The sequence below is a fragment of the Nuphar pumila genome, chromosome 10, assembly GCF_984573655.1.
Source record: "Nuphar pumila chromosome 10, dmNupPumi1.hap1.1, whole genome shotgun sequence".
Taxonomy (NCBI): Eukaryota; Viridiplantae; Streptophyta; class Magnoliopsida; order Nymphaeales; family Nymphaeaceae; genus Nuphar; species Nuphar pumila.
Genome location: NC_143258.1, coordinates 80,974,970 through 80,987,856, shown reverse-complemented (window position 1 = coordinate 80,987,856; position 12,887 = coordinate 80,974,970).

Sequence of the window (12,887 nt, the reverse complement as noted above, 5' to 3'; positions counted from 1 at the left end):
ATCAAGATCTGTAACGCCCCAAAATCCCAACTTGAAAAATCCTTAGATTTCTAGAGAATTTTTTTTAAAAAAACATTACGTAAGCGGAAAAACCATAAGGGAAATCAGTTAGAAAATTTGATCGAGTTACATAATGAACAACAAAAAGAAATATTTCATTCCACAGTTGATTTACAAAATGAGACAAAAAGACATACATCAACTCATTTATAAAAGGGTCTCCCAAAACAAAATTGAGGATTTCCCAAACTAACTGCGAAGACCGCGTATGTCCAAAGTGTGGGTCCAAAGTCTCTACCACACATCTATCGTGATCGCACCTCTAGTAATCATCACATGTATCCCCATGAAACGGGGTTAGTACTCTTGCGAGTTGGTGAGGTAATATCTACAACCATCCACTTATGAAAGCACAAGCAGTAATAGCATGAATGCAAATATCAACAGAGCTAACTATTATAACAACAAAAGTAATTTCAGTATGATAAAACAATAAGATACATTTGCAAATATTTAAATAATGCAACTATAACAAGTAAAGAACAATAAGCAAGACATTGAATTTAAGCATCTAAACAACTAAGCAGTTAAACAACTAAGAAATAAACTATTAATTCATAAGTCAGTAGTTAGCAAGTTAGTTTAATTATTATGTCTCAATTGCTCCTTTGGGTACACAAAGGAACCTCACATTCTGTGAAAAATACCGCTGACATTTATTATTTTATGTTATGTGATAACCGGGGTACCTATAGAACGAGTAAACCTCATGCAGGCGGCTCGTAGCTAAGAAAAAACCTCGCATAAGTGATAGATTGCAATCCATACTACTGCAGTAGCTGAGGCACCTCAATAGGTCACCTCAACCTTCCTAACTTTGAGTGACTGGAGGTCAAAGGACGCCTTTTCTCCTTAAAATGTGTCATAAAATCGTCTGGTTACTCAGGGTTGTATCATTCATCCTCTCCAAGGTGAATCATTTTGTGAATGGGCAATTAGGCGATTTATCTTTTTAGGGCTTTAGTTAGTAAACATTCTCTCATTTTGAGGTACTTAGGCCCATCTGACCTTGTGTTTCCCGTTGGGCAACACAAACAAGACTCAAAGGTCTAGCCCCGCCCATTCACGTGCTTGAGTCTCACTCGGCCACAAAAGAGATCTTCGCCCGTGAAGGCGACCATCACACATTCATTATTTAGCGGTTTATGACACAACAAGCACAAGTGAGCTCTACTCACGAAAAGGGACCAATGCCCAAAACAACTCGCCATGGAGTTTCAAAGTGCACAAGATTTACAAACACGTGTCATATCCCTACTTTGATGTCCATGTCCCCTTGTGATTCGGGATGAGTCAAGTGACAAATGTGCATATACATCCACGTGATGTAAAGCATACAAGAGTTCATTCGAGACATTTATACAAGTAGTAACATTGTACATTCATAGCTCAACCATAGGTATAGGCACTTGACTATAAGCACGATTCAATCAATCCATTTGAGTTCAGTGACATGATGTGCAAGTAGCAAGTTTCCATTTGTCTTAAACATTGATACTTTCATATCATATCATGCTCATAACGTAAAATTCATAACCATGCCAAATAGTATGTTTTATTAAGCCTAGTGCGAGACATCACAACGCTTGAATATCATGCATATGATAGGAAATTCACAGTCATGTCAAGTAGTGCACGTGTGATATGACAGAGTCAAGTGTGTTGCGAAGAGTGTGCTGATCCATTTACACCATCCTGTTGTCCTTGCATGAGCCATGTGCTTATGGAAGTATTTTGATTCTATCAAGCATACTTTCGATAATTTCTTATACATACTAAGTGTGAATTGTGCCAACTAAGCATGTCACATATGTTTCATATCAAGATCGTGCCAATATGTGCAAGTGTGGAGTGTACCTTAGCAACAAAATTTATTACACAAACAACCATAATTTTTACGTATGATTCTTGAATCATCCCACAACATGTTATCACATTGATGTTTTCATGTCATTCCATGCTCATTTGCATACTTGCAATTGTGTCAAGATGTGCGACAAGTGCACGTGACATAAGTCATTTATCATGCATATTATGAAAAGGTACAACATTGAATATTAAGTTTAAAATTAGAAAGTTCACAATTGTGCATAGAAATGAGCGTGATACATCGTATTCAAGTTGCAACAACCTTCATTTGGCTCGAATTATACTATTTAATGTGAATGCATCCAAATGATGTTGTAGGTGCGGTGAATTTGCAGCACACGTACAAGTGCATATATATAGTCTAAGCGGTGATCTAACTACTGCAACATCGACAGCCTAGGTGTTGCCCAAAAGTGCCCACGTTGTAGGAACAATTGCAGCAGCTATGTGTTGCCAAACGAATGCCAAATGCATACAAAATTGGCAGCAAACTGTTTGCTGCCAAACATCTGCCAAACTTATAGGAAAAAGTGTAGCAACCCAATTGACCATGCACTCAAGGTGTGCAGAGAAACACAACCCGCTAAGTGCGGCCAGCAAGTGCACTGCTACAAAGAGTTTGTTGTGCATGAGGTGCTACCAGCAAGCACCAATGTGCAGGAAAATTATAGCAAGTATGTTATTGCAAAGGAGCCCGCACTCTGGGCCACGATGTAGCAGCGAGGTGCAGCCAAAAGGTCCACTACTGCGGGTTCGTTGTAGCAAATCTTACAACGAATGAGCCAGACCATGGGTTTGCTGGTCTAGGCAGACTGGCCAGGTCTGAACCACATGGTTCAGGCCCTGGTCAGTGTCCCCAAACAGAAAACAAATCTGGAACAAAATAAAAGAAGAACCGTTGTGAAACATATTTCTATATCTTTTTTTTCTAAGATAGGTTGCTGGAATGACAACCCTCGTACCAATGGCTGAGAGGGTGCATTCCACCCACCCTACTGGGATTTATTTCATGAGCTTAGGGTCCACCCGACCATGGAGAGGTTGTGGGGTACCCAACCAAGGAGTGGGTCGAAAAGAGGATAAACAAGTATAAGGAAATATATATATATATATATATATATATATATATATATATATATATATATATATATATTTGTGTGTGTGTGTGTTAACGCAATGTGCATCACATACATGAAAAAAGAGAAATACTACCAACATTAGTTCTAATCTGCCTAGCCCCATGCATTTCATAAAATGTATTGGGGATGCTTGGCTTCATACTCGCATGTTGAAACACACTTTTTCAAAACAAAATAGAAGTTGTAACATATTCTCACCTTAACGTTGGAGTGGAGAAAGAAGGAGATGAAGACCTTCGAAGGCTTGCCATGTAGAGGAGAGTCCCACGAGCACGGTACCCTCCGCTACACACTCAAGCACAAGGAAGAAGTATGAAATGGAGGTACGGTTAGGAGAGAGAGAGAGCTCAAAAAAAGAAAATTGCCCCTTACAATGGCTCTCTCTCTTTTCCTTCAAAACCTTTATATGTTAGGATTAAATCAACGGGTGGCTGGGATTAAATCTCAAAAAAATGAATGACTAGGGGTTGTTTCATGCCCATCTAGGCCATGACAAGGTTGTAGTATCCCAAGCTTGCCTCCCACGCTCCCAATGGGAATCTTCCATTCGAAATCTCTTAAAAATCTTTCAAAAATGCCATTGACAAAAGCCTTTTATGCCCTTTTGTTTTAGAAAGATTTCAAAACATGTCACAGGGCTACCGCCCCTTGTGACCAATAGGCTCTTAGCCTACTTTTACTTTTGAAAAACTTTTAAATGTGCCATAGGGTTGCCCCCTCTATGGCCAATGAACACTTGCTCCTTTGTAAAGATTTAAAAAAAATACAACTGGGCCACCACCTAATTGGTCAAACCCTCCCAGCTGGTCAAACACGCCCAACTGGGTCTATGTTTGAGCTCTCCAAGTCAAGCCCAAACACCCCACAAATCCGACTTTTGGCTTCATACAAAATTACACTTTAAAATTAGTATATCTATACATTTTTTTTGGAATGCTTAATTTCAATTTCGATAAAACTCATAATTCTTTTAGAAACACACTCATTGCCAAATTACGTAAATGAAAGGGTTTTAAATCATTTAAACTTTTTGAATTAAAAATTGATTAATTTTATGCCATTTGAATGAAATTTAGGGTTTCGATGAAAGATGCACCACGATATATATATATATATATATATATATATATATATATATGTGTGTGTGTGTGTGTGTGTGTGTGTGTGTGTGTGTGTGTGTGTGCGCGCACAAAGATTCGCGTAGGTTTACAAAAATATTTTTAAAAGAATTCTCATCATGTATTGAATTCTTTCAAAAAATCTGCAGGCCTTACACTTTATATTTGGTGCCCTGAGGTCGTCTGGCCTGGGAGTCACTCACCTAAAACTCGTTACATGGGTCACAAAACTGAAAATTTAAAATAGTGCTCAAAAGAAAGAAAGAAAAAGTGTGAAAATTTGAAAATCAAGAAAAAGAAAAGAGTGTAAAAGAGAAAAGTTCACTGCTTAGAAGAAAATATTGAGAAAACCTGTGTAGAAAATATATGAGTGAGGATTAGTAAATAATAACATGTACTTATTTGAATTTCTGAGAATAAAACATAAATAATTATGCTATTTAGAAAAGTGAAAGAAAATATTTTATTCTGTGGTGGCAGGTTAAAGACTCTAATCATGTTTTGATGATGTAATGACATGAAATATTTATGAAAACAAACTCCATGACTGCTTAATGATTTTTGAAGTTGAATTTTATGCATACATGATAGAGATGTTTGTGGGTAGCATCACTGCAAACCCCTACAAGACCTTACTCATCCACTGGGGTAACCCAGGGGTTGAAAGAGCTTGCTGCATATGTTAAATGTAACTGTGATTCTTACGAAAGTAAGTTAGCATTTGTTTTGAGTAATTTAGTATATTTTACTTTTTGCTTCAGTTTGCTTGAAGACTAGCAAACAATAAGCATGAGGGTATTTGATCATGCATACATTTTACATGTTTATTCATCTTATTTTATGCATGATCCAGTGTAAAATCGCATTAAAACCCGTCTTTATCGTTGTTGTCGAAAAATTGCTTTAAAACTCAATTTTAAAAAAAAAAATATATTTTTCAATTTGGCCCTATGTTTTTCGGTATTTTTATTAGATAGAATTTTTCTACTTCATAATTTAGTTAGATTAAGACTTACTTTATTACTTTGAATTAGTTTTGGAAAATACCCCTTTGAAAAAAACGTTTTTAAGAAAAGACTTCTTTTGAAAATTGAAAAAATATTTTGGACTCTTTTTGAAAACTTTGTTTTTAACCTAATTAGGCTTATAAATAGTACTTTTGAGGGCTGAAAAAATGTTTTTTCCATCAGCCCTCTTGCCTCCCTTGCCTCTTGTCTCCATCTTCCCTTCTTCTTTATTCTTGGTTGATTTCTTTTCTTCTTCGTCTTCCTCTTCTTATTCTTTATTTCATTGATCCTCTAAACCCCGTATTCATCGGCTTTTCTTACCTTCTTCGTCGAGGAGGCGTGTATTCAGCTGGGATCAACCACTTTCTTCTCTCAACCAATTCGTTGAAGGCAATCCGTAACAGGTCATTTCTTTCTCTCTTTTTCATCGTAGTTTAGGTTTTGCATCTCATAAAGCATAGCATCGCAGTTAGTTTTAGTTGATCTTCACAACATCTACAGATTTAGTTTAGTTTATTTTAGTTTTATTGCATCTAAAAAATAAAAAGAATAAAAATATGTTTCATTTTGATAGTTTAGCCGTTTTCTGGATTTAATCATTGAAAAGTCTTGATTTAGGTAGATCGTAGTTTTAATATAGGATTTATATTTTGTTTTCTTGTTTCTTGATTAATTCTAGATTAGTTTAGGATTAGATTTAGATTATAATAGTTTGCAACATGTTTTCTTTTATGCAGTTTACTTCTAGATCATATAAATAGAATTTTTGTTATTAGCCAATTAGTTGTTTTTTCCTTCTTATCGTTTTCTTGAAATTCGGTTTTGACGCCAAGTAGTTTGTTGTTTAGTTTCAATACCAGGTTGGTTAGCTATTGTTACTATATGTGCTTAATGTTTTAGTTAGTTAGTTTAATTGTTGGTAGCTTTTGTTTATTTAAATAAAGTGCTTCAGCCAATTCGATAGTGGTAGTTTAATTTTTTTTTTACAAAGTGATTAGTAGTAGGTTACTTTCAACCTTAATTTCTTTGCAGCAGAGTCTTTTGTAGTTTTGTCAATTAGTGCAACAATGTTTTAGTTTTTTATTATTAGCTGTTTTCAATCAACGGTTAGCCTTAGCTGTAATTATTTTTTTAGTTACATGCTTTCATTAGAATTATATCTTAGGTAGTTTTTATTTCAGCCGAATCCTTGTTTTTCGACTTTTAGTAGATTTTATTTCTATTTGTTTTATAGTTATGTGAATTAGTCTTCTACGCTGGTTAGTGTATTGCATTAGTTAGTTATAGTAGTTCAGATTTTTATTATTTCTCATGCATAGTTAGATTGGTTAACCAACATAAACTCACCAAAAATGAGAACACCAACAGCAACGTGGCAATCTTTAACGGCCAGATATGATATAACGGCAAGATCCCTGGCTCGCCGCTATAATGGATCTTGCCGTTCAGATCCATTATAAGGGTTTTCGTCATTATAAGCTATCAACCAGCGAAAAAAAACAAATTGCCGTTCAGATCCAAGAAGCTTTCCTACCCAACCCTTGAGGGTAGGAAGCTTTTTTCAGTTTGAATATTAAGCTTTGGTTCTGGCAATAATGCATCAATAAATGTTGGTTTTCTTTGACTGAACGGTTCCGGCAAAGTTTCCTCTCGTATTTCAGTGCCCTGAAATGCAGAAAAGATTTTTAATAACCAGATCCTACGAGTAAGAATCAATGGGCTATGAACTTTAATAATTTGAAAGAAAAAGGGCGTTGACAAAAGAGCAACGATTAAGAAGAGGTTCCAAAGTAATTTTTCACATGGCAATTTATGCTTTCAACCAGTAGATGAAGATTAACCAAATAAACCTATAGTTTCTAAAGATGCTTCCTACAATCATACAATAAATAAGTGAAAGGCTCCAACTGCATATAAACATTTTCTTTTGTTTATGTCCGGCAGTTTTTTCAAATCAAGGTCAGTTGATTCCCTGTAGGTTATGCTACATACCTTTTTGATGAAACAGAAACGGAAAAACCCCGATCGTTGATGCTCGTTTTGCTCAACGGATGCGTGCCCTCACTTGGAGAGAACGACAAATCCACAGTCCAAATGCCCTCCGATTCTCAAATGTCACCGTCTTCTACTTGTTTCTTTCCACTGTGCACATTCACAGCCAACGTACACAGCCTCTCTCTCTCTTCTAATGCTCTGTATTTTTTCTGCTACTCTTTTCTTTTTTCTATGTTACGCCCAAATGAGAGAGAGCCTCAGAAAATTGGGGAGTGGGCGGTTTCCAAAACCGTCCCGTCCTCAAATGGTGGGCCGGGTCCGGATCTCACCCATCATGGGCGGACCTGGTACCCAACCCAACATTCTCCCACTCGCACATGATGGGAAGAGATCTTAGAAGAAGGAACACCAAACGTGTTCATATGGTGAATAACATCGGGTATTCATACTAGCAAATGGACCGTGCGACCCGTGAGCTTAGGGAGTGGAGACATATTATGTACCGGTTAGTGTAACATAATAGCCTAAACCTGCAAACAATAAGATAACACAAAGTATACCTACACAAGCCAAGTAAGAAGCTCACTGTGTCCTAGATTAAATACATTTTTCATATTCTAGCATACTGAATCCCTCTGCACATATTATAGTGCTAAGTTATGCTAGACAAGGCCTTTCATTATGCCACATGTTTCATCATAAACCCAAGCATACCCAGGATGCGGTAAAATAAGCTAGCTTTTAACATGTGTATAATCTGAAAATGTCAAATGATCTTCCTTTCCAATTAGTATTCTTTGAATCAAGATAAGTTGCTTTCCCAGACATATTTTTTTAGACCGAATCATACATGGTCTTAAGCAGCATGCTAAAGTAGCAACACTCATCTTTCTCCTTAAAATAAGGTTAAAAGTCAATAAGGACATCAATATATATATATATATATATATATATATATATATTAAGGACTTACACAATGAAGAAGCAGGGATCATTCTTCATTTTCTTTTATGGTTGACTTATATTCATTGTGCGACATACGTGGTATAACTCACGTATTACGGCAAGACTTTCTCACTCCAGTGAATATATGCATACACCATAAATTCTTTGCCGTACAGATCTTTACTAGTTCAGTTCCTCCCCGAGAAACTAACTTGAGTCTTTCAGGATGCGAATTCTCATGCAATGTCTATCCAAATCCTCAGATCTGGTCAACCAGGTTACCCTTGACATTTAGATATCAAGGTCGGTCTCTTCATATAGTTAAATATACACAAGACCTCATCCTAACCCGGTTAGGGCGATGTATCACATATACGTATATATGGCGGATATCATAACTCATTGTACTCCCACTCTTTTGAGTTATTATCACATGATATCCCCAAAATCCGACATGCTTCTTAATTCAGCAATCCTGGATTTTGTTACATCTCATCTCAGCCCGCCCACAAGCAGCGTCTGAGGCGATAAATCCATGTAAGAAGATTTATCTCAAACCTGGTAGCATACTCATATAGATGTGCAACATGCTATACAATGATCATAGAAAGAAAATATGAATAACATTAGCATATCAAATCTTACAAATACCCATAGATTTTACATGTTTAACATAAGAATCCCTATTGATTGACTTAGTAAAGGGATCTGCCACCATATCTTGGGTATTAACATATGCCAAGGCAACCTTGCCTTTAGATACAATATCGCGCACATACTTGCATCTCGTATCAATATTTTGGTTCTATTATGAAACTTGGGATCCTTAGCAAACACAATTGTCGCTTGATTATCACACAGAATAAAGTCACTGACAATTTTGCTTCAGAAGAGAGTCTCAAATGTTTGATGAAGCTCCTTAACCAAACGCATTCCTGCACTGCGAATGAGGCTGCAACAAATTCAACTTCCATTGTGGACAAGGCTACACACATCTGCTTCTTGCTACACCAAGATATAACACCATTGTTCATCAAGAACACATGGCCAGACGTAGACTTACGCTCATCACGGTCCCCGCCCCAATCTGCGTCAGTATAGCCTACCACACGCATGTTACCACCATGGTAACAAAGAACTGGATCTGATGTGCCTTTAAGATATCTCATAATCCTCTTGATAGCCTTCCAATGGGCTTGTCCTGGATTAGCTTGATATCTACTCACCAACCCTACTGCATAACATATGTCAGGTCGGGTGCACATCATAAGGTACATAGGGCTGTCTATTGCACTGGAGTAAGGGACTTTGGACATAGCTTCTATTTCTTTAGATTCCTTTGGACACATCTTAAGACTTAAATCATTCCCTTTTGCAACATGAGTATCTATGGGTTTACTATCTTGCATATGAAATTGTTCTAAGACATTCTTTATATATGACTCTTGTGAAAAATAAAAAAGTCTTTTTGAACGATCTCTTTTTATCTTTATGCCCAGCATAAAGCATGCTTCACCCATGTCTTTCATTTCAAAATGAATAGACAACCATTCTTTAATGGTTTTTAGAAACTCCAAATGATTACTAGTCAATAAAATATCATCCACATATAGAGTTAGAATTACAAATTTTGGATCTTGACGCTTAAGATAAACACAGTGGTCCTCATCAATCATAGCAAAATTATTGTTCGTGATGGTCTCATGAAATCTTAAATACCACTGTCTGGATGACTGCTTTAATCCATAAATAGATCGTTTGAGCTTGCACACTTTGCACTCAAAACCAGCAGTAACAAACCCCTCAGGTTGTTCCATATATATTTCTTCATCCAGTTTTCCATTAAGGAATGCAGTTTTAACGTCCATCTGATGTAATTCTAAATCCATATGTGACACTATGACTAACAAAAGGCGAATAGAGGTCAATTTGACCACAGGTGAGAATGTTTCACCATAGTCTATCCCTGCCATATGTGTGTATCCTTTAGCAACCAAACGAGCTTTATATCGTTCGATAGATCCATCAGCATTTCTTTTAATATTGAGAACCCAATTGCTCCCAATAGGTTTTCTTCATTTTGGAAGATTAACAAGATCCCAGACCTCGTTGGATGCCATGGATTTCATTTCATCTTCCATCGCATTGTGTCATCCATTCATTTTAGGACAAGATAGAGCATCTCTAACACTCTTAGGTATCTTATCATCTTGGGGCAAAACCACAAAGGCTTCCCCTTCGATTTGGAATCTCCGACGAGAAATTCTATTCCTCAGACTCTTTCGAGTTGTCAGATCTTCATCAAAATCAATATCCACTTGAGTGTTACTCCCACTATCCAATAGTGGTATAGACACATCCTCTTGTGTCTCTAAAACATGATGATCAATCTCTTTAGATTGATCTTCATCATCCAATTCATAAAACTGGAAGTGACGCTCTATCTCTCCCCTTTTAGGAAAGTCACTTTTAATAAATGTGGCATCTCTAGAATCTATTTCAGAAACACTCCCATCAGTATTCTCTCCTAAGAATACATATCATTTTGAATGTTCACAGTATCTAATAAAGATACACTTCTTTCTCCTAGGACCCAATTTTCCATATTGATGGAAAAGATTATGGACATATGCAGTAGACCCCCAGGGTCTGAGATAAGCCAAATCTGGCTTTCTGCCTTTCCACAATTCATAGGAAGTTGAAGAAATAGATTTAGATGGTACACGCTTTAATACATGAGCGGCAGTCAATAAGAAATCACCCGAAAAGGAAATAGGTAAATTTGTTTGCGCCATCATGGACCTGACCATCTCTAAGAGGGTCTTATTCCTCCTTTCTGCAACACCATTTTGTTGCGGAGTTCGAGGAGTATTTAATTGTCTATCTATCCCTTTATCATCACACAATTCCTTGAATTGTTCAGATAGATATTCACGTCCACGATCTGTTCTCAAAGTCTTGATCCTACGATCAAGTTGATTCTCCACCATGTTCATAAACGATCTAAAGCAATCCAATGCTTCAGATTTATGCGTAATTAAATACACATGGCTAAATCGTGTATAATCATCAATAAAAGTGATGAAATATGAAGCTCCATGCCTTGTTGCCACATTCATTGGCTCACATATATCTGAATGAATTAATTGAAGAGGATAGGTTGCTCTAATTGCCTTTCCAAAAGGTAATTGAGTTGCCTTTCCAGCAAGGCAATGCTCACATATAGGCATTTCAATCTTCGCATGGGATCCCAAAAGACCCTCTCGTGCGAGCCTATCCATTCTCTTTTGCCCTATATGTCCAAGCCGAGCATGCCATACAGATACATCCACATCCACATTATTAGCAGTTGAAACAAGTGAAAAACATTCATCATTAACATTCAAATTAATAAGTTTTGTGTCCAACACATAGAAACCATTCATCAAGAAACCAGAAGCAACTAAAGTTTGTCCACAAATGATGTCAACATTGACATCCCCAAACACAAGTTTATAGTTTAACTTAGACAAAGCGGAAACTGAAATCAAATTTCGTCGAATCTCTGGAACATGCAGAACATCATATAATAATAGAGATCGTCCTCCTCGCAAATCCAATTTGCAAGTCCAGATCCCTTTGACTTTTGCTCTAGTATTATTCCCCATGAACAACCAATTCGAACCAAACGGCATCTTCCTATATTCGACGAAGTTTGTGCGATCATTGGTCACATGGTCAGTGGCTCCTGAGTCTACAATCCACATAGGATTAGATTCAATAATTAGTGCACAACTACAAACATTTGCACAAAAAACAGGAGTCATAAGAGAATGTACCTTCTCCTGCTCATGACATTCATGAGCATAGTGACCCAAATTGCCACACTTAAAGCATTTTGCATTTGCCTTATTTTTCTTGCTTCCACGCTTCTCAAAGCGTTGATAAGGCTTCTTTTCTTTTTCTTTGTCTTGTCCCTTCTTGTCACCCTTCTTGAACCTCCTTGGTCCATAGTATTTCTTCTTAAAAGAATTTGGCCTTTTAGAGCTTTTTGCTATATATGCCCTCATGCTAGATGATTGAGTCGCCTCAAGGCGATCATTTTTCAGCTCTACATGACGGGCGATATCATCGAAAGTCTTAATACTTTCGTTATGAGTCATTAATTTTCATATGTTCTCAACTATGTGGCAGAGAACGAATCACAGTTTGGACCTGTTGTTCATCTGTAAGGGTATGCCTTGCACTATTGAGCTCTTTAATCATGTTTGTCATCTCCTTGAGATGCTGACTCATGGTGTGCTGAGGGGACTTTCTGTATGAATCGAACCTGATGGTCAACCTCCTTAGTTTTGTGGCTGATGTTCCCCCAAACTTATCTTTAAGGGTCATCCACATCTGTTGAGCAGTCTTATAATGCTCAAATTGGCACATGATGTCATCCTGCATAGAACATAGCATGGTGACACACGCAACAGTATTCATGCGCTTCCATTTCTCATAGGTTTCCATGTCTTTACGAGATTGTGCCCCAGTACCAATTTCAGGTTGTTCCACAGTATGGTTGAGAGCCTCCAAGGCTTCAGCCTCCTCCAGTGTAAACTGAATCTTTCTATGCCATATATCATAGTTATCACCATTCAGTTTTTCAATTCGTGGCAAGTCCATTATTGATTTACTTGGTGCAGCCATGTCCTTTTAGATAAGAGTAAAGCAATGCGCAAAAAATAATGTTATTCAAGCATGTTATGATCTAATCATTAGCACATCTATAT